The 14,290-nt window shown below is 40.5% G+C and overlaps 1 pseudogene across 1 annotated transcript; it reads left to right on the top strand.

Annotated features, from left to right (window-relative positions):
• Positions 1 to 7,546: 7,546 nt before the first annotated feature.
• On the top strand, positions 7,547 to 10,419 carry LOC148880141 (subtilisin-like protease SBT1.3 pseudogene; annotated as a pseudogene). The gene has a single exon (XR_016104482.1). The product of XR_016104482.1 is annotated as a subtilisin-like protease SBT1.3 pseudogene (transcript).
• Positions 10,420 to 14,290: the final 3,871 nt, after the last annotated feature.

Genomic DNA, 14,290 nt, shown 5'->3' with positions numbered 1-14,290 from the left:
GCTGAGAGGTTAAGTGTAAGACCATTGAGGATAATACCTGATGGGCTAATCTTGCATCTGCCCACAGTCCCTGGGTTTTTATAAGATGGCTTGGCCCAGGGACCACTTAATGTAAGTGTTGGGCCCATAGGGTCCATATGATGGACTCAAGGGGTTCATTGAGTTTTTCAGTGAATTCGGCTGGGCCTTGTTTTAGAGGCTGGGCCGAACCCATGTGGCTGGTGTGTAGATCAATGCTTGGGTCCCACGCCATACAAAGAAGCCCAACTGGGCAGCAGATTGGAAAGTAATTAGACACTGAACACTTAATGGGCCAAAAGCCCATTTCGAGGTGGGCTGATATGATCACCCATCCATGGGGCGAATTTGAGATTAAAGTTAGTAAAAGGATTGGGCCTTTAGTCTTATCCACTTTTAGAGACCAAATTCAAATTAGATTTGAATCTGGTAACCTCCTGATAAGATCAGGAGTAAGCTAACTCTATCTGTAGAAAGGATTAAGATTATCCCCTATCCAAATACTGATTTGGATTGGGATAACTCCTAAAAAGGAGGTTTCTTAATCAAGAAGAAAGGAGGAGAAAAACAAACCAAGAAAAATCGCAAGAAAGGTTCCTGCGAATTGAGATTAGATCTCATACTCTCCAGAAAAAGAGAAAAAGCAGTTCAACCTTTTTCGATTTGGAGATCTCCTCCTGCCGCCGCCATCTGCCATTGCAAGATTAGATCTTTGCAGAAAAGAAAAGTCAAGAAATCTGTTCTTGACATCAGTCTTGCAAGAAAGACTGAAAAAGATTCAGTGTTTAGTACTTCCAGAGGATTCTTGTGAAGGATCCAGTGTGTAGGACGCACCCTGCTGGTTCTGTTCCATTCACAGCTGTGTCATCTTCAGCAGGAACGGATCTTGGAGCATTCTTTGGGCGTGAACACCAACTTTGGGAGATACTGCTTCTCCGGATCAGGTATATTCCTCCCATTTATCTTTTGGTACAGATCTGGTTTGATTATGGTTCAAGTAGGATCCTTGAATATTGTATTCTAAATTTAGGGAATATGATTCCCAGTTGGGAGAAGGTAGGAAATTTTTGAAATTCGCCCACCCATTCCGCAACCTTTATGGCGTCCATTAGATGGATCCTACCATTCTTTCACATGCAGTATGGGATTGCTTAAACCCTTGAACCGGACCAGATTTCCAATATTGTCCTAGACCTTGGAGACAGATGGGCAAAACTGGAAAGTTACACCTAACCCCTAGACTCGATTATGACACATCACTAGGTGTCAGATCAGGCTGTCTTTGATGTGTCAATCAGTGAGATCCTTAGTGGGGGTCAAAACGTAGACATATTGGGGCAGTCTGAGAATTCATCTGAGTGAGTGGTCATAGTGATAGGATCAGCCCCTTTGTCGGATAATGGTAATGATCGGGAATGCACTCTCTCTGATGTAAACCAAACTGCCGGCATTTGATTTCAATCGTTGGAATTTTGTTTTGCAAAAATAAGATATATATATATATATATATATATATATATATATATATATATATATATATGTATATGTATATGTACGGTTTCAAAAGATTTGCAAAAGGTTTTAATTCCCGGGATCCATGTGAGTAAAGAGTGCGGCACTGTTCCTTGCAGCCGAGAGAGAGGTCTTCTCTTGTCGGGCAGTGCTTGATCATTAAGGGCTGAGAGGTTAAGTGTAAGACCATTTAGGATAATACCTAATGGGCTAATCTTGCACCTGCCCACAGTCCCTGGGCTTTTATAAGATGGCTTGGCCCAGGGACCACTTAATGTAAGCGTTGGGCCCATAGGGTCCATGTGATGGGCTCAAGGGGGTCACTAAGTCTTTTAGTGAATTCGGTTGGGCCTTGTAACAAAGGCTGGGCCGAACCCATGTGTCTGGTCTGTAGATCAATGCTTGGGTCCCATGCCATACAAAGAAGCCCAACTGGGTAGGTCCCTGGGCTTTTATAAGATGGCTTGGCCCAGAGACCACTTAATGTAAGCGTTGGGCCCATAGGGTCCATGTGATGGGCTCAAGGGGGTCACTAAGTCTTTTAGTGAATTCGGTTGGGCCTTGTAACAAAGGCTGGGCCGAACCCATGTGTCTGGTCTGTAGATCAATGCTTGGGTCCCATGCCATACAAAGAAGCCCAAGTGGGTAGCAGGTTGGAAACGAATTAAACACTGAACACTTAATGGGCCAAAAGCCCATTTTGAACTGGGCTGATATGATCACCAGTTTATGGGCCAAATCTGAGATTAGTGTTAGTAAAATTGTTGGGTATTTGACCTTATCTACTCTAAGAGACCAAATTCAAATTAGATTTGAATCTGGTAACCTCCTGATAAGATCAGGAGTTAACTAACTTAATCTGCTGATAGGATTAAGATTAACCTCTATCCAAATACTGATTTGGATTGGGATAACCCAAAAATATTGGGAGGTTTCTTAATCAAGAAGAAAGAGGAGAAAACTTTTTCAGAAATATCAGATTTTGAACTAAGGGGTTTTGAGGAGGCAAGAAACACATCCTGCAATCTGAGATTTGATCTCTCACAGACTCCAGAGAGAAGAGACAGTTCTGCCCTCTTCGTCCCTGGACTTCTCCTCCTTTAGTCGTCGCCACTACCTGTTGGAAGATTGGATCTTTGCAGCAACAGGAAGTCAAGAAAGCAGTTCTTGACAATAGTCTTGCAAGATAGACAAAAGGATTCGGTGTTCAAGGTTTCCAGAGGGTTCTTGTGAAGAATCCAGTGTGTAGGATGCACCCTGCTGGTTCCGTTCCATCCACTGCTGTGTCATCTTCAGCAGGAGCGGATCTTGGTTACTTCTTTGGGCGTGAACACCAACTTTGGGAGATATTATTTCTCCGAATCAGGTATAATCCTTCCTGTTTCCTTTTTGGTTCAGATCTGGTTTGTTTATGGTTCAAGTAGGATCCTTGAATAATGTATTCTAAATTTAGGGAATATGATTCCCAGTTGGAAGAAGGTAGGAAATATTTTTTGAAATTCGCCCTCCATTCCGCACCCTTTTGGCGTCCATTAGATGGATCCTACCATTCTTTCACACATTGCATGTGCTTTGGGGTCTAACCCTAGCAGTTGAGACAAGATGCTCCAACTTCTTTGACAACACATCAATGTCTGCCTTGGCAGGATAAACTCCGCAAGTCTTTCTAATGGCTGAAAACATTCTTGATGAGAGTAGAATTTATCATATTTTTTATCCCCAATTATTCTGTCTTTGATACTAAATTAGTACTTAATTGGACTCATATTTCTTGTATTTCGGTTCAGGGCATGAAAGAAGGCATCAGGAGCAAAGAAAGACAAATCGGATGATTTTTCACAGTTTCAACATCATTAAGTAATCTGGGCCTAACTCACGTATCCGAACTCTGATTGGGCTGATTCAAGACCCACTTGGAAAGATATGAGAAAAAGCCACAACTTTCATGTTTTGGGAATTCGCAGATTCGGCCTACAACAAGGTTAGATCTGGGCCCGAAGTTGGGGCAAATTCATAGGAAGGTCCAATCCGCAACTGAAGCCCAGCTTGCAAAAAGGCCTAGCTGAAGCCCAATTCGTAGATGAGGTCTAATACGAATCCAAGAACATGAAACTGAGAAGAGTCCTCCCAGATCTAAATTCTTGATGTAATCTTAGAGAGATAAAGGGATTGAGTTCATTAGATAAAGAGATAAGAGTAGAATTAGGATAGGACTTTCTATTTTTGTAAGATCAACTTCAAGAGGAAGTAAGAGACCACCCCCTCCCCTTAAAGCTATATAAAGGAGGGGACAGACCAGCTTTAGGATCACTCAATCTCTGGAGGGGATCACGAATTGCATTGAGCAATCAATCAAGAGAGGAGAAAAGAAGTCAAGAAATAGGGGGAAGGTGATCAAGAATTCAAGAAACTTCAAGAAGAAGGTGGCGGCAAAGAGAGGAGATCTCAGCACCATGGGCGAATTCAAGAGTTCTTTCTTTCCCTTTGTTTGTTTTAATTCTCTTATCGTGAACTAATTTATTTCTTGCTAGGGTTGTGGAAAGCCTAACCATGTTAATGAATATATTTTTATCTTTATGATTTATCCAAGATTGTGATTTCCATATAGTCTATGAATTATTGTGCTTAATGCAATTAAGAGCTTGGCCACCTCTTAAATGATTTGTGTTATGTGAATGAATCGAGAGAGGAATTCACAAAATCGACTGAATAATTCATAGAGTGAATTGAATGGTATATAGAGATGTATATACATGATTCATCTGAATTTAATGGTTATTCTTGGATTTAATGCATTTGCATCTTGAGAGCTTTACTCGAGAGATCGAAGGGTTACCTAATGGGCGTAAGTTTAGTATATCTCGAGAGAGAATATTAAATAAATTTTGGAAGATCTCAGCTTATGGGAATGACAAATAATCTTGGTTAATCGAACCCATCAATATTCATTACATTGGTTAGGTGGACTAAAAGTCCTAGCGATTTCATCCATTGCACATTCGGTTAATGATCACATTTGTTTCTATTTACTCTTTCTAGTGTTTATTTTCAGTAGTTCTTGCTCAAATCTGAATTTCGATTGTCCAGATAATTAGGGAAGACGGTGGTTCTAATACTTGTTTTGTTAAATCCCCGTGGGAAAGATATTATTATACTACTTGATAACTAGTGCACTTGCTAGGGTTATATATTTATAGCTATCAATTCTAAACTAACATGAGTCTCATAAATGTCCAATTTAAGGGGTAATTTCACAAAAACATAATAATATCAACATGAAATAATAATATACTTTTATTCATTTACAATAAATATATGTATTTGTACTTCAATCTGATTGGAGCTAAGGGCATGCACTGTCTAACACTTTTATAGAGTGTTTTGTCACCTGAAAGGACATAGAAGTGTCATTTTCAGTGAAATGTCTCTTTAAAATATTGCACCCATTCGAAGAGACACAAAGAAGAAAAGACACGAAAAGGAAGAAGAAAACATTTAGAAAAATAATTTTTGAAATTCAAAAGTCAAACTGCTTAAACCAATCAAAATTGTCTAACACTTTTATAGAGTGTTCCGTCACCCGAATGGACACAGAAGTGTCCTTTCAGTGAGTCAAAACATTGCACTTGTTCAAAGAGACACAAAAAGGAAGAAGGAAACGTTTAAAAACTAAATTTTGAAATTCAAAAGTCAAACTGTTTAAACTGGTCAAAAACCAAAATGATTCGGTGTAGCGTGCGTATACATGTACCCACATCCATGCCTCAACCTGGCCCAGCTCGGCTCGACACATGCATGTGAAAAGCACCTCTAACACCCCCCCAAATGCATGTGAACATCTATAGTGCTTTCTTCCTACGGGTCCCTATCCATAGAGAGCAAGTCTATAGATATACTCAAATTCAACTCTCTTCCCAAGCAATGTGAGATAAGGAGTCTTCCCATGCATTTAAATGAGGGAAGAGGAAAAGAGAAAACCCAAAGAACACAATAGAGGGAGGAGAGATTCTTGAAAATTTGAATCTCCTTCCAACATACAAAACCACCTTCAGCTCCTCTGTTATACCTCTCCTACCAATCAAATAGAAGAAATATTTCTAAAGATAGACTACTCCCTCTATAAAACCTCCAAACTAGATTTTCTGCCAACAAGGAAATAAACAGAGAACAAAAGATGGGAATAATCACAAACTGAAACAAAGACCTAAACGTAAATGTTGTTAGGATGAGCGGTAGCTTTGAGAAGGTAATCAGTAACCCAACGAATGGTGATCCTTGTGTTCTGTAACTCGGCCTTCATCAGTCCATCAAACTCGAGAACATTCCATGAAAGCATGGAGGTCGTGAAAGCCATGGGAAACCCCAACTTCACAATGTCCCCAACATCATAATATCCTCCCACCAAATCAACCTACATTTTGTTGTATCCAGTTGAGACTTTTTAGAATCTAACCCTCTCCTCACCGGTGGTGGCCTGTCCAAGTGGATGAAAATTTTTAGATCAATTTGATTCCTGAGTGGATGAAAATTTAAAGAACAATGACAGGCAAAATTGATCATAGAAGAGTAACCTTGAAATTAAGAAAAATTATATATGTCACGTGACATCACATGCGAATGGATTGTAACGACATGCTAATGGTAGGATATGATTTTGTCCATTATCAAAAATGTTTGGAGTACTTTAAGTAATTTCTTAAACAGTAAGGTTGCTAAACCATAAGGGTAGTTTAAGTATTCAACCCTTTATAAAAATTTCCTTTTAGTGAAGTGGTACTCAATTATCACGTAGGACTTTGAATGCATCACTTCAATTTGCCCATCCTACTCTAATTCTATGAGCAACATCCTCCTTAATCTCTTTTGTTATAAATTATCAAACCGGGGTACTGGAAAAAAAGCACTTAATTTTATATTTATGATCTCCAATGCTAAGTATACCTTGATTTGCACTACTTTTATTTAAATTTATATGACACATGTCTGTTCTAATCTTACTAATCTTAAAACCTCTTGATTTTAAGATATTCCTCCATAAACTTAATTGATTTTACATTTAATCTTTCATTAATTTTATCAATTAAAATAAACGACATATACCATAAAATATTTAATATGTTTAATCAATTTATCTATGATCAGTGCAAATAAATAAGACCAAGAACCAATTACAACCTTTGCATAGAATGATGGATCCACATCCAATCCAATTATAAACAAATTGAATTTGAATGATAGATGGAAATCCCAGGAAAGGGATTGAATTTGCATGATCTTAGTTGGAATCAAATTGGTTGAAAGGGATACCATGCACAGGATATGGAGATCAAAGATTTTCTTTTTATTTACGATTCTTTTTAGAATATGCACCCCACTAACAATAAAAAGTGGTTGCCTTCTCCACTAGCTTTTGCTATTTTTACACAGTTAAAGTTGAAGCTTTTACCTCATTCTTTTTCTTCTTTTGGCCAATTAGAGTGTAATGGAGAAAAAGAGAGAGAAAAAGGAAATGGTACTTGTTAAGGCTTGAAAAAGGAAATGGAGATGGCTGTTATCCATCTTATCTGGATGTTTTTAAATAATTTCTGGTCTTAATCTTGGTGCAAACATGCAAACTATCCAGAACAAAAACAAGTCACTCGCTCAGCAACTTTTTCGATTCATGTCAATCCAATCAAACAAATTCCACATTCTGTCAAATATGAATTAGTGAAACGACAATCACTTCTCCACTCAAAAAAAGTTTGACACAGACAAAAAGTAAGATCTCAACAGAATTCACACCGGGAGGTGACTCATCGGCCATGCCCAAAAAAGTTTATCAGATGCCACAGGCATCTTGCCTTGGTAGGTAGCAACCAACAATCAAAGTCGTCTGCATTAACGAATCGGTTGGGTTTGAACTCTGCGTGAATCATCTCCCGAGTTCCACCCATCTGGGCTCTGGCCCTCCATTAATATCTGCTTAGACTGGTAGACTGCCATTCCATTCCAAGCTGTTCATTTATGATACAACAAGGCTCATGTCAATGATGTCATCATCTTCTCAATCTAACGGCTGAAAGATCATGTACTTTTTTGCATTATTGCAGTACTAAATAGTGGCAATCCAACTCTCACGTCTCACCCCACCACCTTCTTCTTAAATGATAAATCTACGGGACGTTCGTCAACAACTGCCACCTTTATTATTTCTGCACTGCCTGACAAATTAACTAAGTGCCAAATCCTCAGCTTCTGAACATTTCAGCCCTGAAGCTGAAATATCATTCCATCAGTTCTCCTTCTTCTCTTCTTCTCCTTCTTCTTCTTCTTCATTCAGAGAAAAAGTCTTAGTTCCCACTCCCTTCCCTTCACCTCCTCCACATCCACATGGCGATGATGGCTGACAGAGATTCAGTAAAATGGCTGTTAATGTCTTTTCTGTGGTATCTAACCGTAGTCTTTGCTGTCTCCACAGCTACCCTCTCCTCACTAAAGAAGACTTATATCGTTCATATGGATAAGTCGGTGCCGGAGTCATTCGCGGACCACCTCGAATGGTACTCATCTACTGTCAAGTCAGTAATGGCCACACCTCAATCAGAAGATGAGGATGCCTCCGAGCGGATAATTTACAGTTATGAAACAGCGTTTCATGGGTTTGCTGCCAGGCTTATTGAAGAAGAAGCTCAGAGACTGGAGGAGGGGTATGGCGTGCTGGCCGTGTATCCAGAAACTATCTACCACCTACACACCACGAGGAGTCCTATGTTCCTCGGGCTCGAAACGGAAGACAGCACCAGTACTGTTTGGTCTGATACCTTATCCGATCATGATGTCGTAGTGGGAGTGCTGGATACTGGAATATGGCCAGAGAGTGCAAGCTTCAATGACACAGGCATGAAACCGGTTCCTGCACAGTGGAAGGGAGCCTGTGAGACGGGCCGAGGCTTTACGACAGACAACTGCAACAAGAAGATAATCGGTGCCCGGATCTTCTACCATGGATATGAAGCTGCTTCCGGGAAGATCAACGAGCAGGACGAGTACAAATCGCCGAGAGATCAGGATGGACACGGAACCCATACTGCAGCCACAGTTGCGGGCTCCCCCGTAGAAGGTGCAAACCTTCTAGGCTACGCTCGAGGGACGGCCCGAGGAATGGCATCCAGGGCAAGAGTGGCAGCTTACAAGGTGTGTTGGCTTGGTGGGTGTTTCAGTTCGGATATTCTTTCTGCAGTAGACCGAGCCGTGGCTGATGGTGTCAACGTGTTGTCAATCTCCCTGGGAGGCGGTGTCTCTTCTTATTACCGCGATAGTTTGTCCATAGCCACTTTTGGGGCTATGGAGAAGGGCGTATTCGTTTCCTGCTCGGCTGGAAATGGAGGGCCTGATCCAATCAGTCTCACCAATGTATCTCCTTGGGTCATCACAGTTGGAGCCAGCACCATGGACAGGGATTTCCCATCTACAGTAAAACTGGGGAATGGTCACCTTTCGTCTGGGGTCTCACTCTACAAAGGCCGGAGAAACCTGTCAGCAAAGAAGCAATACCCTCTGGCTTACATGGGGAGCAATTCCAGTAGCCCTGATCCAAGCTCCTTGTGTCTTGAGGGGACTCTAGATCCACGTACTGTGGCTGGGAAAATTGTGATTTGCGATCGTGGTGTCAACCCAAGAGTAGAGAAGGGCCAAGTGGTGAAATCTGCAGGTGGAGTGGGCATGATCCTATCAAATACTGCTGCCAATGGGGAAGAGCTGGTTGCAGACAGCCACCTCCTTCCAGCAGTTGCAGTTGGAGAAGAGGCTGGAAAAGCCATCAAGCGCTATGCCCTAACAAATTCACGCCCAACTGCAACTCTAGCGATTCTTGGCACAAAGTTAAGCATACGGCCTTCCCCTGTGGTGGCAGCATTCTCATCTAGAGGGCCCAACTTCCTCACACTTGAAATTCTGAAGCCTGACGTAGTGGCGCCTGGTATGAACATCCTTGCAGCATGGACCGGCAAAGCAGGGCCATCAGGTTTGCCAACTGACCGTCGGAGAGTGAGGTTTAATATCTTGTCCGGGACTTCTATGTCATGCCCGCATGTCAGTGGGGTAGCTGCCTTGCTCAAGGCTAAGCATCCAGAATGGAGTCCAGCGGCGATAAAATCAGCCCTAATGACCACAGCTTACATCCATGATAATACACGCAACCCACTCAAAGATGCCTCAACTGGTGCACCTTCAAATCCATTCGGCCATGGGGCTGGTCACATAAACCCACTGAAAGCTCTTGACCCTGGCCTGATCTATGACATGGGCGTGCAGGATTACTTTGAATTCCTCTGCACGCAGAAGCTAACACCAATGCAGCTCAAAGTCTTCACCAAGTCCTCGAACAGATCCTGCCATCACACTCTTGCAAACCCAGGTGATCTAAACTATCCTGCCATTTCTGCCGTATTTCCAGAACAGCACTCTATTTCTCTCTTGACTCTTCACAGGACTGTCACCAATGTTGGATCCCCTGTTTCAACCTACCATGCCAAAGTCTCCCAGTTCAAAGGTGCTTCTGTCTCAGTAGAGCCAAAAACCCTCCAATTTACAAGCAAACACCGGAAACTAGCATACAAGATCACCTTCACCACAAAAGCTCGGCAATCAATGCCGGAATTCGGAAATTTGATATGGAGTGATGGAATACACAAGGTAAGGAGCCCAATAGTAATCATATGGCTAGAACCAATATAAGTGTTTTGATGAGAATCTAGAAGATGACACGAATAAACAAAGGTATCCAAGAGTTCTGCGGCTCATCCATTTTTATTACATAGAATGGCTTTTCTTCCTTTTTCATACAGAATAACAGAAATCTTGTAGTATTCAGTAAAGGATAATAAATCAAGTTGAATTAATACAGAATAGACCACTTAGAACACATATTCAACAAATTGAAGGTAACATATCTGATCTAAAATCACAATCATCAAGTTTTTATTACAATTAATCATTATTACTTGATTCCCATATGGTGGTGTCATCGCATGTGCAAAGCTCTTTATAGTTTTCACCTACTGCACTCCTAGCTATCACTGCAGCTCCAGTACCGTGGTCTGATTTATCTTCAGTTCCATATACCACGATAGATCGGCCAATGAGATCAACAAATCTCAGCATCCGTTTAATACCTGAGAAGAAGGCCTTGCCAGTCTCATGAGCAACTAATGTTCCCAGGTCACTGACTGGCAAAACAGAAAAAGGAATACCTCTTAGTAAGCAACTTCAAAATTACATTACCAACTAACTCATACAAGCCAAAATTGCATGAAAGAAAAGAGTGCGGTGCTAGAATTTATTGGAGAGTTCTTTTACAAGCAAAGGGTATGCAGAATTCGGTCATACAACATACAATGGTATTTTCAATATTTGTTTTGCAACACATACACTCAGTTGTACTTGAATTAGGAACGTGGAAAAAAAAAACTAATCAGTGATAAAAACTAGCTATTATGCCAGGATTGTATTATTGCATTAGAAATATGGCAGGGATTCATCCATGGACATAAGTGCAAATCAGGATTAAATCTTGTGTGTTCTCTATTGTTGTATTTTTCTTTCATATTATCTTTGGTTTCTGGCACAACAGGATGCATAGTGGAGATGGCTGCATTAATCATATCTCTGTGAAAGTTGGTGGGGGGAGGGTGGCAGTGTTGGTTAGGAAAGCACAATAACCTTTCTTAGAATAAATTGTATTAAGCTTTAAAATATGATCCTCTTCATTTACAAGATTTGGATTAATCTTCAACCCAAGTGTTGCAAAGAGTATTACTGTGTTTGCTTTGGAAGTGATTAAGTGAGAGAAAGTCAAAGGGAAATTAAGGAGAGAGGGAGAAGAAAGATTTAACAAGGAAGTAGCCATTTCTGTATCCCTTCCACCATCTTGCATCTGAGACACAAGGAGCTATATTCTCCACTTCAAGTTTGGTAAACAGAAAAATATATTCATCCGCTTCTCTGTCCAATATCCTAAATCTTGCACACCATATCACCTTTTTATTTATCAGCAACAGTGAATTGTATCAATTGTGATTTGTGAGAAAGAACTACTTAGTATCCAAAAAATGCGACAAATCAGACAGTACAAATAGAACAAAACTGACAGACCCATATTCTGTTACAATCAAGTTGGGTTTACATCAATGCCCGGCCCTAGACCTAGAGTGCTGCTCCCGGGACACTCCTGCCTCAGAAAGAGCATCTGTTATTGAAAAAGCCAAGCATGGTTTCCATCTGAACAAGCAATTCAGATTGGATGCCATTGAAATAGATTCTCAGATTAGCTGTTGAAGTATCCAGGGACCCTTCTGAAGGGATAAGATATCCATCACATGGACACCCAAAGATTATGGAATAAGGGGGCGAATTTCAAAAATTTTTCTCTCCCTTCAACTGGGAATCGAATTCCCTATTTAGAAAATCATATTTTCAATGATCATTCTTGAACCATAAACTGAACCAGATCTAAACCAAAAGGAGAAGGGAGGGATTATACCTGATACGGAGAAACAGTATCTCCCAATGGAGGTGTTCACGCCCAAGGAAAGATCCAAAATCTACTCCCACTGAAAATGGCGCAGTGCAGGGTGGAACAAAATCAACAGTTTTCTTCCAAAAGAACTTGACCCTTCGCAAGAATCAACTGGATGACTTGTGAATACAACTCCAAAAGATTGGTATCAAGATCAAATCTTGATTTTTCCCAAGAACTGGAGATCGAACTACTGGAGGCGGAAGCTGCAGGAAGGAGGTGACAAGAGAGTATTTGCAAGGTGCAGATTCTCTCTTCTTGTGATTTCAGCTCTGAAGACAAGAATGTGTATTGCTTGCATATCTAAAGGCTGCTGCCCCTTTCTCCTTTATTCATTTACAATAAACTCATAAAGTATATCATCTTGATTGAAGTTAAAGGCATACAAAATTGTCTAACACCTTCAATCATCAAATTAGACCATCCTAGTAAATTAATTAACTTCAAACCTTAAAATAGTGCAGAAATCTCAGCATTAATTGTGTTTATAGTCCCAATTAGCCCTGAGAAACTCATTGTAACCTTTCCATGGTGGTACCGTGTGGATGGCACCAGGTTAACATCCAGTCATCTGTCTTCACCATAACATTTTTATCTGGTGTCTTCATCTCTTGATTTGTTGTCGAAAAGTCTTGCATTCCTTTCACAACACAAACTTCAAAGTACTGCTGCTCTGGTACAGGACCAAAGAATCTTTCCCCTTTTTGTGTTTAAGGGACAGATGTGGGTACTGAATAATTGCAGTTTGTTAAGGGAGAAAAAATGATTCCACACCTTAGATGAGTAGGAGCAAGATAGAAAAGGTGGTTGAAACCTTTCCCCCAACCAAAGAACACAAACATAAGTGGAGAGGCACCATAATTTCCTATTTCCTTAAAAGTGTCACAAGTGTTGATCTTCAGCGCAAATTCTCAAACAAATGCTTTAACTTTTGGTGGTTTGATGGTGTGGGTCCACTCCAAACCTCCAAGGAAGAGAAAAAGTGATGGAACCTGAGGACAAATGTAGTCAGGGCATTGGTAAGATAGGCACATTCTCTAGGTACCTCCCTGAATGACTCGTCCAAGTGGGTACCTAGAAGCTCTAATGTGCAGGGTGACTCTTTGGCAAGAGCAGGGGTTGGTAAGGAATGCCTAGAATGGGGTTGCCCAAGTCTCGGTGGTGATTTATGAACCGTAACTTGGGATTTTTTGCTCTGATAACGTTTGAACTTTGCTAAAAAAGCACTTTAACCCTAAAGAACTGAAAGGGCCATTTTTGCCCTCAAACTATGATGGAAAGGTCACTTTATAAACATCTGACGGTTCTATTAGATAAATAATAAAATAATAAGGCCTACCGATAAGACACTGCTCGAGTAAAAAAAATGAAAAATTAGAGATGGATCTCACTTAAAATTCCCATCTGTTCACATGTAACCAATAATAAAAACAAAAAATAATTATTTTATTTAATCATTAATTAATAATGAATTATTAATTCATTTACTTGGATTTTTACTCACAATTACTACGATGACATTTCTTCTCTTAATTCTCTTCCATTTCGCTCTCTTTCCAACTTTTCGGTGTATATCGTTGATGGAAAAGCGTAACGATTGTCGCCTCTGCCCCCACTTTAATAAAAAAACACTCCTCTGCGCCATCTCACACCCAACACTCATACCCACATATTCACCTCTTAGCTAAGAGAAGTGAAGCAAATGAGCTCTAGAGTTTCAGAGTGTTTTATATCTTTATCTGCAAGAAAATGTGAGGACAGTGGAGATTTCTTTTTTAATCTTTGTTCAATTTATCTGATGACAGTGGCTGCCATTTTTGTAAATGCTTCAACTAACCCACCAAACCCCAAGACTTCCTCACAACAAAAAGAGATTCATCAAAATCCAAAAAAGCATCCCCCATTACCGTTTGAAAAAGACAATGGCGTCATCAGTTCTCAGAAACCAAAATCCAAAGAAACCACTTCTAGGTACATCTCTCCTTATCTTCTTCTAGACGATGCCCATCTCCTTTTGTTTTGAAGCCTACTACCTTGATAGAAAGACTATCGCTTCAACACCATTGCCATCTTTGATCAAACAGTCTTAATTGGATGAGTAAAAGCATCCAGTCACCCCTCGAGCAACCACACCACTGCTTGATTCGAGAACGGGAAATGCTGCTGAAGTTTCAATGGCTTAAAAAATGTTGTTCACTTTCA

Source organism: Nelumbo lutea, chromosome 1 (genome assembly GCF_056320005.1).
Source record: "Nelumbo lutea isolate HS-2025 chromosome 1, American lotus-T2T, whole genome shotgun sequence".
In the NCBI taxonomy this organism is placed as follows: domain Eukaryota; kingdom Viridiplantae; phylum Streptophyta; class Magnoliopsida; order Proteales; family Nelumbonaceae; genus Nelumbo; species Nelumbo lutea.
Note: the sequence above shows the minus strand (reverse complement) of the source record. Positions and strands in the feature narration are given on the sequence as shown.